The sequence below is a fragment of the Sebastes fasciatus genome, chromosome 23 (genome assembly GCF_043250625.1).
Source record: "Sebastes fasciatus isolate fSebFas1 chromosome 23, fSebFas1.pri, whole genome shotgun sequence".
In the NCBI taxonomy this organism is placed as follows: Eukaryota; Metazoa; Chordata; class Actinopteri; order Perciformes; family Sebastidae; genus Sebastes; species Sebastes fasciatus.
In genome coordinates, this window is record NC_133817.1 from 11,487,838 (window position 1) to 11,512,167 (window position 24,330).

Below are 24,330 nucleotides of genomic sequence, written 5' to 3' on the forward strand. Positions count from 1 at the left end.
TGACCCCCTGTCGCCGGTCAGTCATGTAGGGTGAAAACCACATGACTTCAAGACTCCCGATTGCAAGACAAGTTGCGTAGTGTGAACATTAAAGCGATGTGACGATTTTGAAAGTCGTGTCGTGTGAACTAGGCTTAAAGGAAAACATTTCAGAAGTTTCAGAGTTACCATGACCACGACGTGCTGAGTTTGAAAACAACCAAGGACTCCTCTCTTTCTCTCTCCCTCTCCACATTTCCTGTCGTTACACTGTGTCAGCTTTTGCCTTAAAAAAACAGCAGAAATGACATAAATTAAAGACAGAAAATGTCTGCTGTGCGATAGATAAGTGACGCGACCTTGACATTTTGTTCCCGTGCGGTGCTTAAACACTTCGAGAGCTTTTTCTTTGTATCTTAATTGAGTGAAACAAGAAAGTTTTACGCCTTCAGACAAAACGTCCTTATTGGGAATTACATTTATTTTTGTAGATAAACGAACACAAACCTTGTATCAGTGCGATTTTATCTTTAAATTACACTTCTGTGGGAGTGTGTGTTCGGCGTAATTAAGGGCCGCGTCGAACGACCTTCGTTCGCAAGACACCGAGCCTGACTGAATCATCTCGTCCTTGAGGTCACTTCTACAGGACCTGCATAGCGAGAGCATTCAGCTATCCTGATAAGAAGGATAATACCTCACCTCAAGCGCTCTAAACTATGGAAACAACAGACAAACATAAAAATGACTGCTCTGGGTCATAAGGTGTCCACGTCTACCTCCAGGTCTAATTTGATATATGTTCTGCTTCTCAGATCGAGACATTTGCTCCCTATAGAGGCGCCGTCGTACAAGTTAAATGATGACGATGATTCCTGCAGCCCAACAGATTCATTATGGCCACCGTCTTGTCAGGTATCACATTCCTGGAATTAATCCAAAGGGAACTAAATCCCCATTCCTCCTCTTGGAGTTAATTGCAAATCACGGTGTCACTTTTCACGGCGCTGCAACCGTCCCTTGAGTGCAGCTCCTTCCAATTATCTGTTGGCCGGTGATTTATTTGGTCACTTCTTTTCTCCTTTCTGTCTCCGCGCTAGCATCCTTCATTCACACTCCCTCATTCCCTCTCTCCCCCATCATTCTGCTTATCCTATATCCTCTCATCTTTCCATCTCTCCCTCCTTCGCTCCGTGTTCGCTCTCTCTCTCTCTCTCTCTCTCCGGAGCAGTAATGGTCTGGTTCAACCATGCCGGGGCTCAATAATGAAGCTGCTGCCCTAGAAAAGCCATGTTAATGTTGACTCTGGGATCAGATTCTGCTCCAAGACACACAGCAGTGACAAATGAATGTGCCAGATCGAGCCAACCGAGCCCAATAAACAGCACGTATAGATCCGTGGCTTTGGCTGAGGAGTGGGAGATGCTTTGCGGACAGATTACAGATATGAGAAACTAGAAATTCAAATTTTACTCATCAGGGAATGTTTCAAATGAGCTGTCGACATGTTCTCGTAGTAAATAACCATTACGGGCATGTCCAAGTGCGGCGGTACGACGTGTTAATAAACAAGAAAGTAGGACTGTGGCTCCCTGAAGTATTGGTTCGTCCATCTGGTTGTCAACAGCATTGACAAGCTGTCTGCCTGCTCCTGCTCTACCACGCCGACCTCCCTTAACCCTCCTCGGTACAATCTGACAGCCAGAGATGTGCCGTGCTCATGGAGAGGTGTGTGCATCTGTCTGTCTGCCATTGTGTTTAGCTGCATTTACATCGGAGGACTGCTGTGCCAGTGACCCTGGCTGACGTACATAAGGCGGCCGAGAGGAGTTTCCTCCGTCTGCCGTCCCCCACGTTCCTCCTGTCAGTCTCTGTCTGTCTGGAGCCACGTAGAGCAGCCATGCATGCCTTCCCTCCATCAAAGGGATGGTCTCTGTCTGCTAAACCCACTCATGCTCCCCTAGCTCAAAATGTACTCTATTTAAGTACTGCAAACTACATTAGGTCTGTTTGAAATGCTTCTCCCGAGGCAAACCCTAAAGAAAAGCTCCACCATGATGTTTTTATTTAAAACTAAACCCCAGCTTGTCTGTCTAGATCCACTGATAAAACAATTCCAAAACAATTTAGAGGACATGCATGTCCAGACTTTGGGTGTGGACATAGGCCAGGTGGCAACCTCCAGGTCTGAGAAGTGAAGCCAATGAGGAATAGCCACCAGGGGGCAACCCCTCTGGTTGCAAAATTCTAATTGTATATAGAAGTCTATGAGAACATGACCCTACTTCTCACTTGATATATTACCTCAGTAAACATTGTAATCATGAGTTTATGGTCTCAATCACTAGTTTCAAGTCTTCTTCAATACAGCATGATGTTCATTTAGTAAATGATGGTCCCATTTAGAGTCAGATAGACCATAAAGCAGGGGATGCTTTAGGGCGTGGCTACCTTGTGATTGACAGGTTGCTACCACGGCGTTGTCCAGTCTGGGAGTTGTCCCTGTTTCCGTGTTATATCTTTAACCCTTTCACAGTGTGTTTTCAGTTCATGAAAGTTAATTGTAAAATATTAGTCGCCTAAGAGTTCGGTCGTAGCTCTACCCTCTCGTGTCACTCTCGGTTGCAAAAAAACAAGATCGCGACGTCCAAAATGTAGAAATCAAGGCTTCAAAGCGTCAGTCCACAAACCAGTGGGTGACGTCACGGTGACTACGTCTACTTCTTATACAGTCTATGACATAGAAGTATGGGCAACAGGTTGGAGCCTGGGTGAAGAAAAGGTGGATCGAGCAAGGGGCGGGCAATTAAGACAAACGTGCCAATATGTACGCGTTAAATGCACTTTGATATAAATCTTCAAGCCTTTACATTTTCTTAAAGAAATGGTTGTTTTTAAAAACACCACTAAAACACACATATTAGTACTAGATTTCTCCAACCTTTTTGCACTATATACCATTTGTACATACAGTTTTGTCATGGACCAGTCCACCCACCTCACCAAGTTCGAAGTAATTACCCCCAAAAATTCAACAATAGCCTATAAAGTTATATTATTCAGCTTTTTTGGCGGTCCAGGGGTCCAGGGGTTGGGAACCTAAAAGATGGGAAAAATTAGCCAAACAACCATCCAGGGGCTCTTTCACAAAAGTAATTTATGAGGGTTTCTTCTTGGAGTTTTTTGCCTCTTCCAACCCTTCGGTATCTGCCAAAGTTGATAAATAAGCATGCTGTGTGCAGTTTGCTAACTTCTGGTTCTGGGTTTTCAACGGCCTTAAAAAAAAGTATCCTACTGCTGCTTTATGTGATTATCTCACCAGAGAAGTCTGCTGTAGAAATGTAATTCCCTGCGTCTTTGATTCAGTGACAAAACTGCAAAACAGCTGGTAAAAATGAGGTTAAACAGCTGGGGCCTGTTTCACAAAAGCTATTTGCGAGCACTGCTTACACACAGATTGCAAATGGTGGCTGACGCAAACGACTGAATCTCACAAATTGAAGATCAATTTGTGAGTCCTACATGTTTGTTGCACTCTCATGCGAGAGTCGCCAATATGGCGTTCCAATGCGTCATGAGAGCAAATTCTCACGTTGCAAATTGCAGCTTGCATGCTGCACGTTTGGTTTAGAACATGCATGCTTTGATGATAAGTGCACTCATGCTATTCTTTGGATTGGAATACATTTGCAAAGCATAATACAGTACTAACCAATTCCTAACCATCCAATGTGAGAATTTGAAAATCACAGCAGTGGCTTCACAAAATGACACCAGGCATCCATCTTGGAAGAGGAAGAGGTGATTTTGCTCCCCTTTCATGACACCAGTGTGGTTTTTGTCTGTAGCAGTCGCAGATGCAGTGGCACATGAAACGTAGATATGAGGTGCAGCTCGTTTCCCGGCACTCGCAGCTGCTCGGAAAGCTGCATCCGTCATGCAAAGCTCATCCCCACCCTGGGCTCTTTGAAGTGATGGCTTGGATGTGGCGAAGGGCAACGTGGCTTCTTCATCCACACAACTTTTCCTCACAGAGAGACACCGGTATAAAAAAGGTCCTGCCGCCGTGCAGCCGCTTATTGAAAAAATGCATCAAACTCCCGACGCACGAGGGATGTGAAATGTTATGAGACCAGGTGTATCGCGGCCAAGTCAATCAATTTCCAATTACGCAATGCTCCTCAGTCATCCATAATTCTTTTTAGCATGTAAGTGGCTTTTTAATCTTTTCATACAGGAGGTGTACTTAACCCGCGCACCCTCTATGAAAAATGTCAACGGGCGCGGGAGGATTTAATTAAAAGTCGGTCAATGTGTCTGATGGATAATGCTGAAATTTCCATCCGTAGTTCATTGGTTTTAATTTAATCAATGCGTTCAAATCAGGATGGCAGTTCCGCTGATGCCCAACCCACTCATTTACAACTCAAAAAAACTCCAGAGATTTACGGCGTCCTTTCACTTTTACCACGTGAATAATTTATTACTCAATCTCCCCAACGACTCTCACCGCTATCGGACTCTATTGTGTGTAGAGCAAAACCAAAAAAATGCTGCTAACTTTTGTCTTAGGTTGTTTCTCTTTTCTTTGTTTGGAAGGGAAATTGCAGAGAGATCGCCACAGATAGACAGTGAAGCATTACTCAACTCCAGGGAGATAAGGAGGCCTGGTTTTCCAAGTAAAAGCTGTCAGTTTGCTCGGTACGGAGAATGTGATCGAGCATGTCTGGTGGCTGCTTACACCACGGTCTTGCCACCTTCCTCGATGCGGCGATTGATTAAGCTGTCCCGACTGGGCTTTCATTGGCCCGGTGCCCATCCCGGGGCCAAAACACACCTGCACGGCCTGTCAGCTGCTAAAGTTATGACATCATAAGGCCCCTCATAAGGCACCTCCATTGTTTTGAAATGAAGGCACATCAATTTCATGGGCTCCACTGCCCAGCGGATGATTTGTGAGTGCTATTATCCCCTGAAATCGCTCTGGAAATGGCTGCGGTGTGAAGACAGGAATTGGTGACGGGGGAGCGGACGGTGGGGGGGAGGGGTTGGTTGCTGGTATAGAAATGGTTCATTGATTGTGTATGTAACAAGTAAGAGGAAGGTCAGAGTGTAGAGAGAAAAGAAAATGTTTCCATAAAGAAAATGTAATTTCGAAGTTTCTTTCGGAAACATGAAAGCACTTCATAAACATCCAGCAAACACTAACAGACTTAGGGGCAGAAGGAAGGAAATAGAAAAGAGTGAGAGTAGAAAAAGGAGGGAAAGAGTGACCAATAACCTAGTTACAAAATTGGCATGCAAGCACTTCATCTTTTTCTCCTCGTAGCAGCAGCGAAGAACAGGTCTGACTGCCATCCAGCTGACAGCGGAGGTTTTCATTTCCAAGCCTGACTAATTCATTATTAAGCCATTTGAGTGCCAGAACTCTCCGTTTGTTACAACCTGAATCGGAAAGAGATAGAAACCGCTGACTATTTGAAATAATAATTTCAAAACTTGACCAAAAGCAACATGCATCTCGTTAGGAATTCACTTCACTCCCCACTTAGCGCCGAGCGGTTCAATTTGTCTGGAGCCTCCGCCGACTTAGCAACAAAATAAGCAGATCGCTGATAAGAAATGCTCATTAATCTAGTCCGCGCGGCAATTGAACCCGCGGGCCGTCGTCTTCTTTTCTTTTCAAGAGTAAAAAAGTCGTGCGGGGGAACAAAAAAATCTGTTTGGAGGAAAAGCATCGCGGCGTGCTTTCATAAGAAAGCGGCTGCCTGAACACAATACGTGGTCAAATGTTAAAGTTATCAGCCGAGTGCAGAAGTGAAGGATCCTCTTCACCACTCTGCTTTCCACACCTGCACTGAAGGATTTCAATTCACTGGCAAAGCACTTCTATGGCAGCGCGGAGCCATTCTGCCGGGCCGAGATAAAACATACACACACACACACACACACACACACATACAGAGTTAAATAATCAATTCCAAAGAAATGGCTGGGTATTAATCTAGAGCAGAATGCAGGATGGTACCTCCCAGAGGATTGCAGGATGATTTGCAGAGGGATTTAGGAGATGATTCGCAGCTTGTGAAAAAGTTATATGCCAATATTTTCTAAAATACAAATATTTCATCGTGCTTTTAATTCATTGTTTAATGTGCGCGATTAATGTGTGCAGCCTTGAGGCTTTGTTCATAATTATAAAGTAAAATTGTCTCCAAATGGGAGGAATTATTCTCCTCTATTTCAGTCACCATCGCAGAACTATTGCAAACAATAAGACTCTTTACAGCATGGGGTCTGTGGTGGATATGTGCTGCATTTCATATAAAGGAGTGCCCACATACACCCGAAATAATGGATATTATAAACTATACCGGCCGTCATTACATGCAAATTTTTAAAAGAAAAATATCTGCACTACCCAAACGCGAACATCCGATGAGGGATTTGATTTGAAAAGCTGCTGAAGTTCCTCTAAAATGTTACTCCTAATCCTCCAATAGGATTATGATGATCAAGAGTAGTGTAAAGCTGTCCTAAAACCCAAAGAATATCCCACAAATTAATGCCAGTGTGTGCAAGAAGGGCAAATAACTTCCACTAATGTCTGCTTAACCCGTATGTCTGAGCTATTCTTCTGTGGAAATATTCCCCGCTGTTCTTGTAAAAAGGGAATATATAATTTAAATAAGACTCCCCTAAAAAAGATCATCCTTTGTGAATTTAATTACAGTCCTAGCAGGAGGATGTCGTGCTACTTCACCTCCGTCTTTTACGGTGAAAAGAAGAAGCCGCACTGAAGTCTCCAAAAAAGCCGCCGTGTGATTCTCTCAATTCCACCTCTTGACTGGAGCTTTCAGATGCAGAGTCCCTGACATGTATGATTAAAATACCATATGGCGTTGTATGAGAGGTCCAGCCACTTGCCATCAAGATTATTGTTAAATCACAGCGCAGTGGAATTTCCTCTGATCTCCTTGTGAGGGATCCTTTGGAGCTTCTGATTTTCTGTAATGTGCAAAGCTAACCTTTATATCAGGCTTTCAACTAACTCCAATGTAAGCCTGCTTCATTATATGAATTATATTATATCAGGTGACGTTACGTCTGTAACTTAGGTTACATAATAGGCGTACTAACCCATGATCTTTTTTCTAACAATCAAGTAGTTTTGTTGCTTAAACCTCAACCCGGCGGCAACCTCCGGATCTGAAAAGTGAAGCCAATGTGGAAGTGTCTTAAACTTGCATTCTTTCTAACAGCCAGCAGGGGGCGACTCCTCTGGTTGCAGAAATAAGTCTGATTGTATAGAAGTCTATGAGAAAATGAGCCTACTTCTCACTTGATTTATTACCTCAGTAAACATTGTAAACATGAGTTTATGGTCTCAATCGCTAGTTTCAAGTCTTCTTCAATACAGCATGACGTTCATTTAGTAAATTATGGTCCCATTTAGAGTCAAATAGACCATAAAGCAGGGGATGCTTTAGGGCGTGGCTACCTTGTGATTGACAGGTCGCTACCACGGCGTTGTCCGGTCTGGAAGTTGGTTGTGTTTTTGTCTTAATACTTTAATCCTTTCAGAGTGTGTTTTCAGTTCATGAAAGTTAATAGTAACATTTTAGTTGCCTAAAAATGTCTTATTCAGCATCCGGTTGTACTTAGCTCCACCCTCTCGTGTCACTTCTGGTTCCAAAACACCAAGATGGCGACAGCCAAAATGCCGAACTCGAGGCTTCAAAATCGCAGTCTACAAACCAATGGGTGACGTCGCAGTGACTACATCCACTTCCTATATACAGTCTATGATCTAACCACGACTGTTCCACAACATATTAAAATGTTAACCACGCACGAAACTTCTGCGCCAAGATACCACAAAAAAAGGCTGCCACCCCGGCAAAATATGCCGAGTAGGCAGGAGATCAGGTTGTTTGTATGATCCTCACCGAGTGTTTATTTAAGTCTTTCCCTCTCTCTGAAGCCTCGCCATGAACTCTCTTGCCCAAATCTTTTTCATCCTTTTGTAAAATTCTGAGCCTGGCCAAGGAAGTGGTTTCCACTCAACAGAAGATGAACGGTGTAAAAGCACCTTTTTCAATAGCATGGATTTGAAAGGCTGATAGAATGAATTTCTATAAATATGCAGGTGGTGAGGCAGAGACTAAAAGGTCTGCTTGCCTGAAGTTTGAACATTTTTCTGGTCCATTTGAAATCTCTGACTCCTTTTTTTTATATTAAACTTATTTGAGAACGTGTAAACAAAACATTAATCTCAAGCAAATACTTTTAAATCTGTGGATTCTGTTCTCACACACACATTTGTTCACAACCCGAAAGGTATGACAAACAAATTCATGTCATTTGTTATATTTGTTCTTCGTTTTCACTCCGTGACAGGCGAACACAATGAACATGCATTTGTTCAACTCAAAAAGGAGCATCAAAAACCTATTGTGATGTTGTTGGCGGCAACATCAAAGAGACTTCTCAGTGATTCTCTTGTCAGGGTAAACGTCTGGTTACCGCCTGGTGAAAAACAAGCAGCTCCAAGAGCAGCGAAGCCTAAAAACTCATTACAAAATCATTATATTCTGATGTTATATGGACAGACATCACGCTGTGTCATTCAAAGAAGTGAATGAACATGAGTTTTGATGATTTAACTGTGAAATGTCCTGCTTAGTATGTATCTGGGTCACAAGGAATCTGTATCAAGATAGCTTGCGTTAAGAAACGTACATTTAATGGAGCACAATGAAGACTAAAGCAACATACGAGAAACCGCAGGGAAGAACAAATTCAGAAATGTATGCCCTGAAGGAGAAGATGTTTGACCTTCATATATCTAATTCTGTGCAAATAGGAGAGAATGAGGAGATGAGGAAGCAAAGGTACTAGTAGTTTGAAGATGTAAAGAAGGAGGTCTTCCTCTTTGCTGCACACGACAGTGAGATGTGGAAATATTTAAACCACACAAAAAGGTTTTGACATTGTGCTCACTGAAGACTATAAACACTTGAAGCGACACCAATTTGATTTGAATCTGTCCATTGGCAATTAATATCATCAACCCTGCTGATGATGGGAAGGAGGAAACAACTCAGCAAAAAGTTAATAAGAAAAAAACAGAAAAGAAAATACAGACTGCCTCGCAGTCACATGACAACGCTGCCTGAAGGACGTCCAACCATATGTTGACCCATGACCCAACAAATAACACCACATTATTATTGGATTATTACGATATTAGCCCTTTTTTTTATAGAGTCATAGACATGTAAGCTGCCTTCCAATGTTGCAATTGGCTGGGAGTCAATTTTAATTTAACTTTATATACTGATGGGTAGTTTATTTCATAAGATGATCTTATATTTTGTACATAAAATCTCAATAGGCTAAGTAATTATAGTGGTGAAAGAAATTTGACTCAGGAGTTGTCAGACTTGACTTGTGACTTGACTCGGGACCTCCCTGTCTTGACTTGGGACTTAACTCAGAACTTGTCAGACTTGAATTGGGACTTGACTTAGAACATGTCATACTTGAATTGGGACTTGACTCAGGACTTGCCTGTAGTACTTGGGACTTGACGGGGGACTTGCCTTTCTTGACTTGGGACTTGACTCGGGACTTGTCAGATTGACTTGAGACTTGACTCGGGACTTGCCTTTCTTGACTTGGGACTTGACTCGGGACTTGCCTTTCTTGACTTGGGACTTGACTCAGTACTTATCAGACTTGACTTGAGACTTGACTCGGGACTTGTCAGACTTGACTCAGGACTTGTCAGACTTGATTTGAGACTTGACTCTGGACTTGCCTTTCTTGACTTGGGACTTGACTCGGGACTTGTCAGACTTGTCTTGGGACTTGACTCGGCACTTGCCTTTCTTGACTTAGGACTTACCTGTCTTGACTTGGCTCTTGATTTTGGATTTGTCAGCCTTGAATTGGGACTTGACTCAGAACTTGCCAGACTTGACTTGGGACTTGAGTGCAAAGGACTTGAAACATGCAAAACAATGACTTGGCCCCACCTCTGAATAAGCAAATTTTGGCTAAACGTAAATAGCACAGATGCCTCAGAATTGTACTTCAGCACAGTACTGGAGTAAACGTCCTACAGTTTAAAACGTCCTACAGTTTACAGGTTTAACAGAGTGATTGACACAGAGAAAGAATCCCTTTGGTGGTTTCCTAATTAGTGTCGCTGTGTCGGGGCGTACTGCAGAGGGAGAGGACTGGGAGGATGGCAGACGGCAGAGCTGCCACATAGCTAAGTAAACTCTCTGGTCTAATAACGAAATCCTCCTGCCCCGAGGTTAAACAGATCCACTAATCACTCTCTTTGTTTGGTTTGGGGTTTTGCATTCATCTAAGCGGCACCCAGAGAGAGATGGACGTCTGTGTGTTTGCGGCTCTGCTGTTTGCCTCAACATTTGGCTTAAACATGCAGGTGCAGAAACATCCACCCACTGAGTGATGACTATATTAGTCAATATACAGATTTAATATACGCTGGCACTTGTCCATGCATGTTTAGAGACTTGTATATTTGTGTTTCTTGATCGATCAGAGCGGGCAGTTCAATGAAAAACATTTACCAGCAGGCCATTCATGTCAATCCATCAGGTATATTGGAAGTCCAGATATTCTGGAGAGATGCAGAGTCAGTGGAAGATTGATGCATCGGCCTGTAAATAGGCTGACAGCCAGCCTTCAGACGGTTACATAATCAAGCCTTTTTTATCCAGACACATGCCCCCGTGCTGGGATGTTGGCTGAGAGCAGATAATGAAGAGACAGTGTAGATGTCCAATGAGATCTATGACCAGGTTCACACTTGGAGAAGCAACCCCTCCCTCCTCCTCATCATAATGCTGATGTTGCAATAAAGCAAGCAGCCCACACTTTGAAGGAAGGCCCCGGCAGTTGCTGTCAGGGGACACCAAGTACTAGGAAACTGCATTACAGGCGCTCCCTTCGGAGTATTTAAAAATGGAAACACTGGAAGGCTTGTTTTATTGCTTTTGCTTTCGACGAGGTCTCTCCAAAGCGCTTTCGACAGTTCATAGCAGTGTGAACATGTTTTTCGTTATGAGACAGTTAACTTGGCACTCTTAGGGGGATCTCGTGGAGATGCAGAAGTCGTCAGACATAAAACAGCAGTTTCACAGAGGGGGGGTACTCTGAGGTGAAGTTGCGATAAGTGAAAATGTGATACGAATGGTTTAATTTCCGTGGATATCGAATCTAGCTTGGCGAGCGCCGTTTCTCATCCACCTGCGTGCCACATCTTTCTCCTGAGTACAGTTCTCTACTGTGTTGCTATGCAGAGGTAACCCACAATGAACCATAAGAAAAACAAGACTATTTGAAGAACCTTAAAACGGCTTCAAGTTTCATTATCTTGCACGACAGCTCAATTCACAGGATCACATATCACACGAAAATCCATCTTGACAGGCTAATGCGTTTGTGTCACGGACCAATCAGAGTCCTGTGAGGAGCTACTGGAGCTACCGGCGTGGCTTAGGTGTGTGTGACGCAACGATACAGAGAAGCGACTGTTTGTTACAAACAACAACAACGGCGACTCCTGAAGAGGTTAGCGTGGCTGCTGCAATAGCATCAGTTATATCAGAACTGGAGAGTATTTCTTCAGTGAAAGAAGAGCAAAGAACGGCAGCGAAGGCTTTTCTCGATGGAAAAGCTGTCTCAGCTCTTCTCCTGACTGGCTTCTGCAAGAGTTTGATTGACAGGTGGTTCATCCAATCACCTGCCAACCAAGTACTTTTTGGTAGAGCCTGCCCCTATTTTCAAAAATGACACGTACGGGAGCTGTATTCTTTTATTTTGTCATTTCATCTTTTCCCCGCAATGCAGTGTTTTCTTATTTTGCATCCCAAAATAAATGAGTTTGAGCGAACACCCCTTATGCGCTTCAGTTACCACCGACTCTCTGAAGACGCTAATAATTTCACTGTAACTGCGTGTGGCTATAAGCGCGGATCTTTGTGAATTGGACGTTTTTTAGAAAGAGGCTGATTTTGGGCTAAATATCTGCATATTACCTCATTTAAATACGTACATAAGCACCGAGACGCTAGTTGCTTAGCAGCGCAGTTTGGGATGCATTTTACCCTTTGCAGGTGCTTTGAGAATTACATGTTTTTTTGTCTTATTTGTTCAGGCTGAGCAGCCACAAAAGCCACGTAATCCTTTTGTGAATTCGCCCCTGAATTGTAAACATGACTTTGTTTACAAGAAATGTGCACAGGGCATCTCTAAACAGAAGTAAGTCTTGTGGTGTATTGAGGGGTTTGGCAGCCTGTCACAATGAGCTACGGATGGTTACTAGTTGCTCGTTGCTCAGCCAAACTCCTCTCCATGCCATTGCCAAAATTTTGATTAACTGTCTGCGGTAACAGACAAAATGAGCATACAAGCAGCTTTAAAATGCCCCTCTAGAAGCACAGTGGTTATCTTCACAGATGCTACGTCGTTATTACTCACCGATGCTGATGCACAATCAATTTAAAGATCTGGTACCCGGCGTGTTTCACACCCTTCGTCCCCCACTGGTTGCCAATCTTCTGAACATTAACTGAAATTGACTGTTAGCAATCAAAAACAGAGACAAGCTGCCAGGCTTGTATGAGCACTGTTATCAATGAGAGATTGAACAACAAGCATTATTTCACTGTCCCCACCCTGAACGCTACATAAATCTGGGAGATAAGATGCAGGCGGACCACATCTACGAAATGTGTTTTAGTGGTGTAATCAGATGTAAATGTGATTTCGTTGGCAGCCCAGCCAGCTCTAATTTAATATGCATCTCGAAGGTAGCGGATTACAGGTGTGAAAACAGAGGTATGAAGAACAAAATGTGATTGCCCACACAATAATTGGGACAAAATAGTTCAGTTTGGAGATCCAGACACAAAATGCTAATTATTATATATTTGTGTAGTTAACCCCCTGAGTCCCACGGGATCCCGACCGACTTTACTGTCTTTCAGAGGCTGGAGCAGGTTCAGTTTTAGAGCTAGAGTGAAGATACTGATACTATGAAACTAGAAAAGGAATCCATTGGTACCAACCATGTCATGTTAGCTTTTCGAGAAGGAAGCTAAATAATGTTCCAAATTTAGGCTAAATTTTGGCGAGGAAAAACTGGCATGGCCATTTTCAAAGGGGTCCCTTGACCTCTGACCTCAATATATGTGAATAAAAATGGTTCTATGGGTACCCACGAGTCTCCCCTTTACAGACATGCCAACTTTATGATAATCACATGCAGTTTGGGGCAGAAACCATGCAGTTATTTGAATGCAGTATAAATGTGTTATTTTCGCCTATTCTAAAATGGTGTGTGTGAATATTCCTGCATACTGGGGTCCCTAAACAGTCTTTGAATTACATAAATTGGCTATCACTGTAAAGCTGAGACTCTTGTGGATCCAATGAGCCCAACTGTATTCATGTGTGATGATGTTAATCCCCATAGTAACCATTTTATTGTAGTGAGACCATTTATTTAAACTTGACCTCACTGTATAAAATGACCTCTGGTGACCTCTAGGATAATCACAGCCTCGTGAAACTTTACAGCCACAAACTAGAGAACTAGAGCATTCAGAGGATGGATGGCTTTCCTAGCTAGATTAACAATAAGGGGGTTTCTGAGCAGTTTACACAACAGAAGTGCTCGCCATCCAATCGCCGAAAACACAGCATGGCTTTTTCTATGGTGTTCCTCGAGGTCTTGGTGTCTTAATGTGATAGTTTGGAGAGATTATTGATAATTTTATCAATTCTTGGGTGGTAAAAAATGGTTAAATTTAGCATTAAATCTGTGTAACAAATAATATCAACCCCAAAATTGCTGCAACAACTTATGAGACATAGTAAAGCATGGGAACGACCATCATATACTTCTATCATAATGTTCTACACCCTTATATACTTTCACAAGGTATTTTATTTAATTTATTCATGTTTTTTTCTGATTAATGACTAGAACAACTTGACACACAGTGCTGAGCTGCATCTCAAATTAACCTTCAGGTTCCCAGCTTTCAGATGATGCACACCACTTCTATGTGACATCTACTGTCGACCTGCTATCTCCCCCTAAAGACACTCCGTACCCCCCTAAAGAAGACAAAAACGGGTCTATGTGGGTCTCAGAGGGTTAAAAGGAAAACTAGGGAAAATAGCACAGAAACAGGCTTCTGGAGCAACCAGCTGACAATCATCTCTCAGTCGGCAAGTGACAAAGTTCATTCTTATATCTTTAGACACATTTCAGGCTTTTATGGTCCGCCAAGCGTCCGAGCAGGTCGACGAGCAAACGTTTAGTGCTCCTCGGCGATGACAGTCTGCCGTACAGGTCGGTCACTTTATTTAATAAGAGCTGCCCCCTCCCCAGAGGTTGAGGTAATTCTTGGGAGATTAAGGTGACAGAGTGCAGATAAAGACAGCCGCCCTGCGCCTGGGGGACAACTGTTCTTTATAACCTTGATGGACATTTTCACATATACAGTACGTCCACGGCTCGGAGCCGCAAAGAAACTTATCTTAGGTCATGCCACTCTACAGCCAATCAGTATGCAGTATATAGCACCAGTATATGTTAAGCCTTAGTGCACATTTATTCTGAATTCCCAGATTTGCTCATCGAGGGAATTAACTGCCTGTCAGCGAGAGAGATTGCAATCCGAGGCTGCCTATTCGATATTTTAAACCCTTATCATCATCTGACAATTTTATGAATAATTTTCATCATCTTAAAATGCGGACGGGATTGCTAGGAGCCTTTAAATCCTCTTCCGACATGATTAGGGAACATTGGAGTACACTTATGTTTATGCGATGTCTGATCAGACTATAACGGCTTTATATTAGCATAATACATTAATTAGAGCACCGGAGACAAAGATCATTAGGCAGATTCACCACGGGGAAATCATTTGGACAATGTATTGTCTAACAGTGGCGATGCGTCACACGGCCCTCAACATGTTTCAGCCTCCAGCTTTTTCCCAAATCCTTCACTCACTAAAGCCCCCGCTGGTGTTTGCATTCTGCCCGAAACAACGCTCCGTTTCTTCACGGCAGCTGTTCCGTTTCAAAACGCGGGGGCTCTGTGATTTCTCCGCTGTCTTGTGTTCTGTGATTAGTCATAACAGTGAATGGCGTGCCCGCAGACAGCGATGGCCAACGTGTCCACGAAGGAGACGTGTCATAAACACAAGTTGTTATCATCACACTACATCTCTTCGCCAGCACAGACTGACTTAGTGTACTAAATACTGTCGCCTCAGGGTTTATCCCTTTATCAGCTGCTTCCCTCAACTTCTCCGGCGCCGAGTTATTCCTCCAGCTGCGGTTCAACAGCAGGTGTGACATTGCTTCGCTCTCACTCTTCGTTGCTAAAGACATAAACAGAGGCGTGTTAAGAGTTTGTTTTTAATAAGCGTGCGAGGCTTGGGTTGAGAGATTTCTAAACTGCTGCGGCTCCTTGCGAGGGGCTCCGGTTTGAAATTAGCATTTAAACATGAGGTGTGCCGGTTAGCGGCTCATCTGGGAATGTGAGAGAGAGTGCTGAAGCACTCTGGGATAATGGTCTCAGAGGGCTGTGGGCTCCAAGCAGGGTGCTCATATATACGTAGTGAACTTAGGCCATAGTCATTTACATTGGAGGCGGTCAGAGCCACCATCATTTTTCTTTGATTGTCAGGTAGGATGTATAGATTATGTATATCGGGAGTTATAGGTCCGTCGGGGTTGAGGACTGTGATTTACATAGTGAGGACTGGGACTTAAATCACCTCCATGTCGCTGTTCTACCCTTGAAACAGTATTCTGATCAGGGATGACCAGTGCAGAATCCTTTTAGAAAACACACTGGGATTGTTCATATTATACATCCAGTGTCAACAGGAAATGAAAGATGCATTTTCCAAGTTCTAATCCTGTGTTTCTTTGTTCATTTATTTCATTTCATGACCAAAGTGACAGATGCTCCAACTTCTGCTTCACTGTGACTGAGTATCAAGGTGGAAAAACAGCGTATGACTTTTCAAAGCAGAGATTGTCATTCATGTCACATTCCAACAAGAAAAGTTCTGTTCTTTTATACCTAACAACAATACCACAATCATTCCAAAACCTTAAAAAGGAACCGTTTGACATTTAAGGGGAATATAAGAGACGGTAAAGCTTCGCTTATTTTAAAGACTGCAAGAACTCTTGTAAAACTTGTTGTCGTATTGTTGTTTGTATGGATGAATGCTTTTGGTGAATGGTGAATGTCTTTAAGCTAGCTCCAATGTAAACCCATCCATGTTATAATTAGACGGTCAGAGCAACTGACATAGTATGTAGAGCGAGAAAGTCCACGTAGGGCGGACGGGACACAAGACACAAACAAACATGTTGACTTATTGTACCTTCATTTTGTTACGTAACAAGCGTACTTATTTTACGCAACAAATATACTTAATTTGACCTCAACCACAATATTTTCCGAAGCCTTTCCTAAGCAACTATTTTTTGTTGCGTAAGTAAACCTAAAAACTAAGTAAACCTACGTTGGAAGTTTATTTTGAAAAGAGACTGTTTGCTTGTAAATGTGCAGAAACTTCCTGTGCGTTCCAATACCAATACTACAATGCTCTTTAGTGTGCCAGAAAGAAAGATTTAGTATGTCCCAATACATATGTAGTATATCAAAAATGCCAGGATGTACTACTACATCTGGTCGCATTTTGCAGTATGCAAGCCAGCGTGCTTTTCTGGCTATTCTGACCCACAATCCTCTGCGCAGAAGATATAAGAGCAAGAGGGTCAAAGCTCAAGACAAAATGGTATATCCCAACTGTATGTATACTGCACGGTACAGTACATCCTTTGTAAGGGCAGCTGCAGTATATGTACTAAAAGTAAAAAGAAAAAGTCTGTAATTTGGAACGTAGCCTGTTTGTGTTCTGGTAACACAAGTTTATTTTGAAAAGACAACATGCATGTAATGAGAAAAAACTGACACGCCATCCCTGACATGTCCAAAACTAATGTTAGAGGGGTACCTAGAGCATCATAGTTTGACTATATGTGTGGCTATATTTGACGAGAATGTATTAATCTTCATGGCTGTAGCTGTAATTCTTGGCAAGATACAGAAAAGCACATTTCCCCCAAACTTGAACTATTCCTCTAACTATATCTTAACCATATAGATTATTTGCCCACAGCTAGAAACATTCCACAACCATTGTAGTTGCCATGCAGTAGTAGGTAGTTTAGAAACCATACAGTTAATGTTGTGTTGGCAAAAGGTTTTTGGGGTGACTTGACGGCAGCCCATTGCTCATCCTCATTTTTCTCTTTTTTTAACAGTGGCCATGGCTATTAACCATGAAGCTGGAGCCAGGAACGCCCATCGCTTCCCTCTGTCAAAAGGAGCCTCTCTGGTGCTACATTGAACACACACTCTCCGAGTATGCCATCCAAGTGCGAGAAAGCCCAGCGGACTGCTTAACACCTGCTGTAAGTACTTACACTCTCTGACACCGGAGCGATCGCTTCTGAGTGTTTACTCGTGACAGTCAAACCCCCAAAAGAGATAAACTCCAATTTCCGAATGACTCATTTCGCCCTTTTCTGTTCAAATATTGAATTCTGTAGTCTCTCCACACGTGGTTGACACATTTACATATCTTTAAATGTATTCAAAAAAGAGTTATGTCTGTCTTGACATGTGATTTGACCTGCATGCGTCAGTGCCCGCAATGAATTTCAATTTACTGTGACACCTTGGAAGACTCAAATTTATGTACACGCAAGTGACATATATTTGCATACCGCGAGACCTCCTCTACGGCAGAATCGCTTCACCAAACCTGGCAGGTAGCGTTAATATATCAAGTATTTATAATCTCAATGTATTCATCATTCATGTGGAATAATGTGGTCATTATGCATTCAGGCAATTTGTTGAATGTAGAGGTACACGATCACATTATATTGCAGAGCTATCTACGGTTATGTGCAGTGAAGTCCTAAGATGGCTAATGGTTGTACTCGTCATTGGACATGGACCACGGAACGCATCTGAACAAGGGGGATCATAATATCAAGGCACGTGGAGAGGGAGGGGGGGGCGTATGCATTGAAACAGACAGAGGCCTATATTACTGATGTATGATTATTGAGTTAACATTACAGAACCGACACCAAGGCCAGGCGCCAGGATGAAGTGACTGAGGAGGCTGTTAAAAATTCTGAATTTTTCATAAAATAAAATGAATTAATCTAACCATATAATAGCCTCAGAAAGGCTAAATAACAACAACATAAGGCTACTGTTTCAAAATCAATGAATACATGTATCAATCAGAGCACCAACATAAGAACGCAGCACTAGCAGAGCGCTAAATATTTTACATATGGAATTTATGAACAGTTCTGTTAAAATCCTGTTATCAGGCCACTGAATAGGCGTTATCAGTCGCTGTAAGTACCATAGATGTGGGTCAATAGGGGCCTACTACACCCACTAGTAGGTTTTATCATATATTCACATGGTAGATCACCGAAGGAAGGTATAAAAGAACACGACAGCGACCTCTAGTAGTAATTATGACAGTAATTCAGGCACTGTGGACAGTATGAAACGTCACATTGGGGGGAGGTCAAGGACGAAGGATCGGTTTTCACCCAGGTGACCAAGGTTCGCACCAGGTGTGAAACCAACAACATGTAGTTGTTTTGTGTACACAAGTGTTAAGTTTCACTTTTGAAACGTAATTGTTTTAAGCCAAAACACAATGTTTTTTTCCCCTAAAACTAAGTACTTTTGTTGCCTAAACCTAAAGAAGCCTTTTTGTTTGTGTTCAAATCGTAACGTTTCATTCATTTCTACGTGTTAGAACGTGTTGCTTTTAACTTTTGCTTTCACTTTTACTTCGTAGGCGTAGAAGGCCCCGTAATGACCCACATCTATGGCGCTTATGGCGACCGATAACGCCTATTTAATGGCCTGGTAACAGTTGAATTCGGTAAAATCAGCAGGGGGAGGCACATAGAGAGAGAGAGCTGCAAGCCGCAAACAGCCGTTTCTCTCTCTTTTTATAACTACCAAAAGAGAGCAGGTTAAAAAAGAAACCAAACTAAGTGATGTGTTCGGTCCGTCGATCGATCCCCTCCGCTCCGTTTCAGTACTACGGACAGCGCCGCACCTACACACCCACCCCCGGCCCCTTCACACAACAAACAGCGCTGTCCATGGTTCTGAAATGATAGTCACATGTATCTCGGCCAATCATTTTGTTGTTTTTTGCTATTCTTCAATAGATACATAAAGCTTAGAGAGAGGGGTCACCGCCGACACCACAAACTGCCACATCTACATGCATGAAGAACACGCACATATTGAAATACACATGCTCAGATTAAGGCCAAACTCAACATCTAGTCTTAATCAACATCATTTTTGTTATTACGAGTCAGCACTAAAGGAGATATATAGGCTATTTAATACACACAAAGACAGGCGGGGTGTGCAGAGCCGTGCACGCACCCACACACTGGAGACAAGCGCAGTGAAATTAAAAGTAGTGGAGGAGGGCAGGTAGCCACGGCTTGGAAAAACAACCAACGGTGGACGAGCAACAGTTTGAGATTGAAGCTCGCCGAAGCCAACGACACAGCGGAGGTGGATGCAGAATATGGCTCATCACTTTTAGTCTGCTTGCTTTTGAAAAACTCAGATATAGATTTCTGATTCTGCCTCTTCATTTTTGGCAATGTGCAATCACACATACATAGTTTCGCTAATGGCGCCGTTTACCAACTCCTGATGAAAACACATCGTGACGTCGTTGATACGCGATGCATGTGATAGGTCAATTTCAAATTGAATTATCAGTGGGAGTAAGCAACGGTGACCAATATTGGGTCATTTAAGGTACAAGTTATGAGAAAAAACACAGATACAATTCCGGCTTTTAGTCATAAAGGTATTATATTAAGACTCCAAAAGTTATCCACCCCCCCAGTCTATTTCTTTGGACCGTTATTACAGAATGTCTATGTTCCAACATGTCATTGGAGTAACAAGAGCTTATCCTACATCAATAGATTCAAAAGAGCTCTTGACCATGAACTAGAGAGTAGAGTTGTGAATCCTCACACGCTGTATGTATTGTGCTACAGTAAACACTGAGACCTTGAACAAAGAAACAGTGAAGTGTTCAGAGTCACAAGGCTTTAGAGCACCAGGAGGGGAGGGTGGGTTTAAGGGTAGACACTACAGGTGAATGACTTGTATTAGAAGTTTTCTGAAATTGTATGTTTAAACATGAAAATGAGGCATTACGTAATGCTAACTTTTGGTGAATTTAGGAGAAATATATGGACACAAATGGACAAAGTAGTAAAAGAAACACTTAAATTTCACTATGCTGAAAGAAAACATGAAGCGAAATAGCCCAAAATTAAAGAATTGACCAGTGCATGAAAAAACAATGTTGTTGCCAGTAGTGGAAAATTCAGATCTCCTCAGGTAAGTATAGTCATTCATGGTAATGCATACTAAATTGGCACACGATTTCCAGCCATACTAGCTGCATTGTAGGTCAGTCGGTCAGTTCGTCCAACACTTCGGTCCACTTTTGTCCAACACTTTGGTTTACGACCAAACCTGCAAAATGAATGACATTCCCATCAGCCTCAGCTTGACTTTGTTGTATGTAGATATAAACAGACTCAACTATACTTATATCAGGTGATAATACACCAAAGAAAACGTATTACTATATTCCATTTCTGCCAATAGATCCCCCCTCAATGTTACTCACTGTTCCTTCAAATATAGTCTTATATAACCATTGGAACTTATTATTAAATTATTATGAATCGCTTGTCTGATTCGTATCGTTTCATTTGGCTCAGTTTGTGGTAAGCCCGAGCGATTGCATCAGTCGTTTGTGAGGCCATCAGATCAGGTGTCACTCCTGTCACGCCGGCCGATCTCTGCGGACAAACAGGACATCGTGTATAGCAATGTGCGAGCACTTGATATCAACAACCTCACTTCACACTGCGGGAGTGTGCGCGGTGCATTATCAGCAGCAGACATGGCATCTGCACACACACACACACACACACACACACTCGAAATACTGTTTGATGCCGTTCCACTAACAACACTGTCAAGAGCTCTCCCTCTTCATCACAGCGATGCTGTCCAGAACCATATCTCAAATGGAGTTGCGGCTCTTTCATTTCACTCAGATTGCAGATGTGTGTGTGTGTGTGTGAATTTGTCCGTCTATATCTGTGTCTCCCATTTGCATGCGAGTTCATGTCTCTTTGTGTTATGTGTGTGTGTCTTAAGTGGCTGCATATTCGTCCGTCTACTTTCTCCTCAGCGTGCGTTTGTGCTCACAACACCCCCCAGAGGACTGTCAGGTCAGTTCCGTGTCAAGCCGGCCAAATCCCTGGCACAGATTAACAGGAGAGGGCAGCGCCAGCCTTTTGAGGGCAAGAGTAGTGGGAGCAGTCGCACCAATTAGAACCCGGCCACCCAGCCCCGCACTCACCCTGGCTGGCTCGAGATAACAGAGCCGACACACATGCTCAGACAGATAGGCTCGCGCCGGGATGGGCTCGCCGCATACCCACTCGCTAGCTTATACATATGCAAACACGGTGCCAAACATCATCCATTAGCTGCAACAGGGGCCTGAGCGCGCCGCTGCTAGAAAGTGTCAAATATGCATGAGGGAGTGGAGATCTGTGTCTCGTAATCCTCCAGGCAATTAATACAACGGTTTCTGGGGCCAAGCACCTAGATGCACACATCAAAACCTCTCCCAGGGCTCGTTGAATTTTTTAGTATAGACTAATTTACAGGTACAGTTGGCCAGAGGCTCGCTTTTATGGATTGGAGCTGTCTGGAAGCCGACGGCAGGCCATACATTGGGAATTGTCCGCAATGATGTATGGGGGCATATTCACAGTGGGGGGAACGCTGCTGGAAAAGCTGTGTTTAATGATAAAAAGCACTGTTAAATTGCACTTTTACACTAATTGAGCAGTGATTTGGTGTTTGATTCGCTGAGCAGCGTTAGGGCTGTCAATCGATTAGAATATTTAATCAGGATTAATCGCATGATTGTCCGTAGTTTATAGATTTATCGCAAATTAATCACACATTTTTTTTATCTGTTCAAAATGTATCTTAAAGGGAGATTTGTCAAGTATTTAATACTCTTATCAACATGGGAGTCGGCAAATATGCTGCTTTATGATAATGTATTTGTATATTTTATTATTGGAAATCAATTAAACAACACAAACAATGATACATATTGTCCAGAAACCCTCACAGGTACTGCGTTTAGCATAAAACAATATGCTCAAATCAACAGGGAAAAATAACTATCAGTGTGTCAGTGTGCTGACTTGACTATGATTTGCCCCAAACTGCATGTGATTATCATAAAGTGGGCATGTCTGTAAAGGGGAGACTCGTGGGTACCCAGAGAACCCATTTTCATTCACATATCTTGAGGTCAGAGGTCAAGGAACCCCTTTGAAAATGGCCATGGCAGTTTATCCTCGCCAAAATTTAGTGCAAGTTTGGAGCGTTATTTAGCCTCCTATGCGAGAAGCTAGTATGACATGGTTGGTACCAATGGATTCCTGAGGTTTCCAGTATCTTCATCTTTCTCCGAAAGATCAATTGCGTTAATGCGTTAAAGAAATAAGTGGCGTTAAAATAGATTTATGTTATTATCGCATTGACTTTGACAGCCCTAGTTAAAACATGCGAGTTGTTTTGAGATTTCATTTCACATAGAGAACTGTATTCCCTCTTTATGTATCCAACTGTTTTCATCGCATTACTGTTCCTGCAGAGTGGTCGTCGTCTCTTCGGTATATTGTAAAGCATTTAATTCTTCCTCGCTTTTTTGTTGTTGCTTCTGCAGATGTTTTTAGCCTCCAGTCAGATATTGATTGAAATGTTCAGCCTAGTGTGAGGAGAAGAAGAGGAGTGTGGAGAGGGGGGACTGGTATTCAGAGGCATTCGGTTGGTGGGGAAGCAGTATTGATTGCACTTAAAGTGACAAGATTGAGGAGGCCCACTTTGACACGTTATCCCCACTGCCGCCAACGGACAAAGTGCGGACCGGGGGAGCAGCGCCGATTGATTTCTGTGATCATGAACGGCCTGAGACCTATGAATCAGTCGCCCGAGCCATGCTGCTCGGGGAAATTAGTCAACAATTTTTCACAGCGCTGTTGTAATGTAAGGACCGACAGCCTGCTTGATTTAAGAGGACAAGTAAATACTATGGTAATGAATAGGCCTCATGCACACTCTGATAAGCTGAAAAGTCCTCGCAGCTCCGGCAATAATAACCCATGCGGCGTGTAAAGCTGGTAGTTTATCTGAGGAGGCAGGTATTCGGTTCAGGCATCTACGGGATTTTGTTGTGCATAATTCACCGGCAAGGCATGAAACTGATATAGCCTCTCCCCGTCTTATGATCATCCATCAGGCAAAATTGCTTTCTTCTAACATTAGGCTGTCAACGAGAAATAACAAATGTAGCCATGCAGAGCAACACATGATTACAGGGTAATAATGCCCCGAGGTCAGAGGAATGTGACCTCATTCAGAGCGCCTTGTTGAAGGTACTAGTCGCATTAGATGAAGAGTCACCAGGGAAACGGCTCATCTTCATCTGAGGTGACTTTTCTGTCATGTCTGTTTTTTTTTAATCATCGTTACAGCATGTTTCATATAATTGAAACGTAATGTAATTTCAACCAAAAAAGAAAACACTCGAGGACTAAATGAACTCAGAGAAAAGAGAAAAGCGTGATTGAAAACGTTTACCCTTTGTTTTTCTGGTGGGGCTCTTTGACCACTGCTCGAAAAACACCTTTCGCCGATAGTTCGCGGCTATTTCGAGCCTCACATTTGCTCTGATTGATATTGTGTGAATCCATCACTATAATCTTCCAGGAAATTGCACGGGCGTTTCCAGAGGTCTAATCGAGATACGGGTGCACTCACACTCTCGGAGTAGGAGTGGGAATGAGAATTAAAATTAAAGGTGAGGCGAGACAGATGGAGGAATGGCTCGAGATGGATTATTTTGATATCTGAAAAATATAGTGGCCAGAGCATGGTGTGTTTGAGCGAAAGGGAGAGCACAAAATTAATAAGTAAACAACAGGATAGAGTAATTGAACGGAGGGTGGGAGAAAGAAATGTTAGGCATGCTTCAGTGATCTCAGTTGCGTTCCCCTTCCCTGTGTCGCGCC

At 42.8% G+C, this 24,330-nt stretch overlaps 1 protein-coding gene across 4 annotated transcripts in view; it reads left to right on the plus strand.

Annotated features, from left to right (window-relative positions):
- The window catches only part of chrm2a (cholinergic receptor, muscarinic 2a), a 102,133-nt gene that overhangs the window by 28,945 nt on the left and 48,858 nt on the right, over nt 1-24,330 (plus strand). For 2 of the 4 annotated variants that reach the window (XM_074625842.1, XM_074625843.1), the window contains exon 2: nt 17,389-17,538. The exons of 1 other annotated variant lie outside the window; for it this stretch is intronic. The gene's annotated coding sequence lies outside the window, so the exon portion shown is untranslated. Of the gene's footprint in view, nt 1-16,005; nt 16,050-17,388; nt 17,539-24,330 lie in introns of all 4 variants that reach the window. One more of the 4 variants, XM_074625844.1, reaches the window with a different exon arrangement.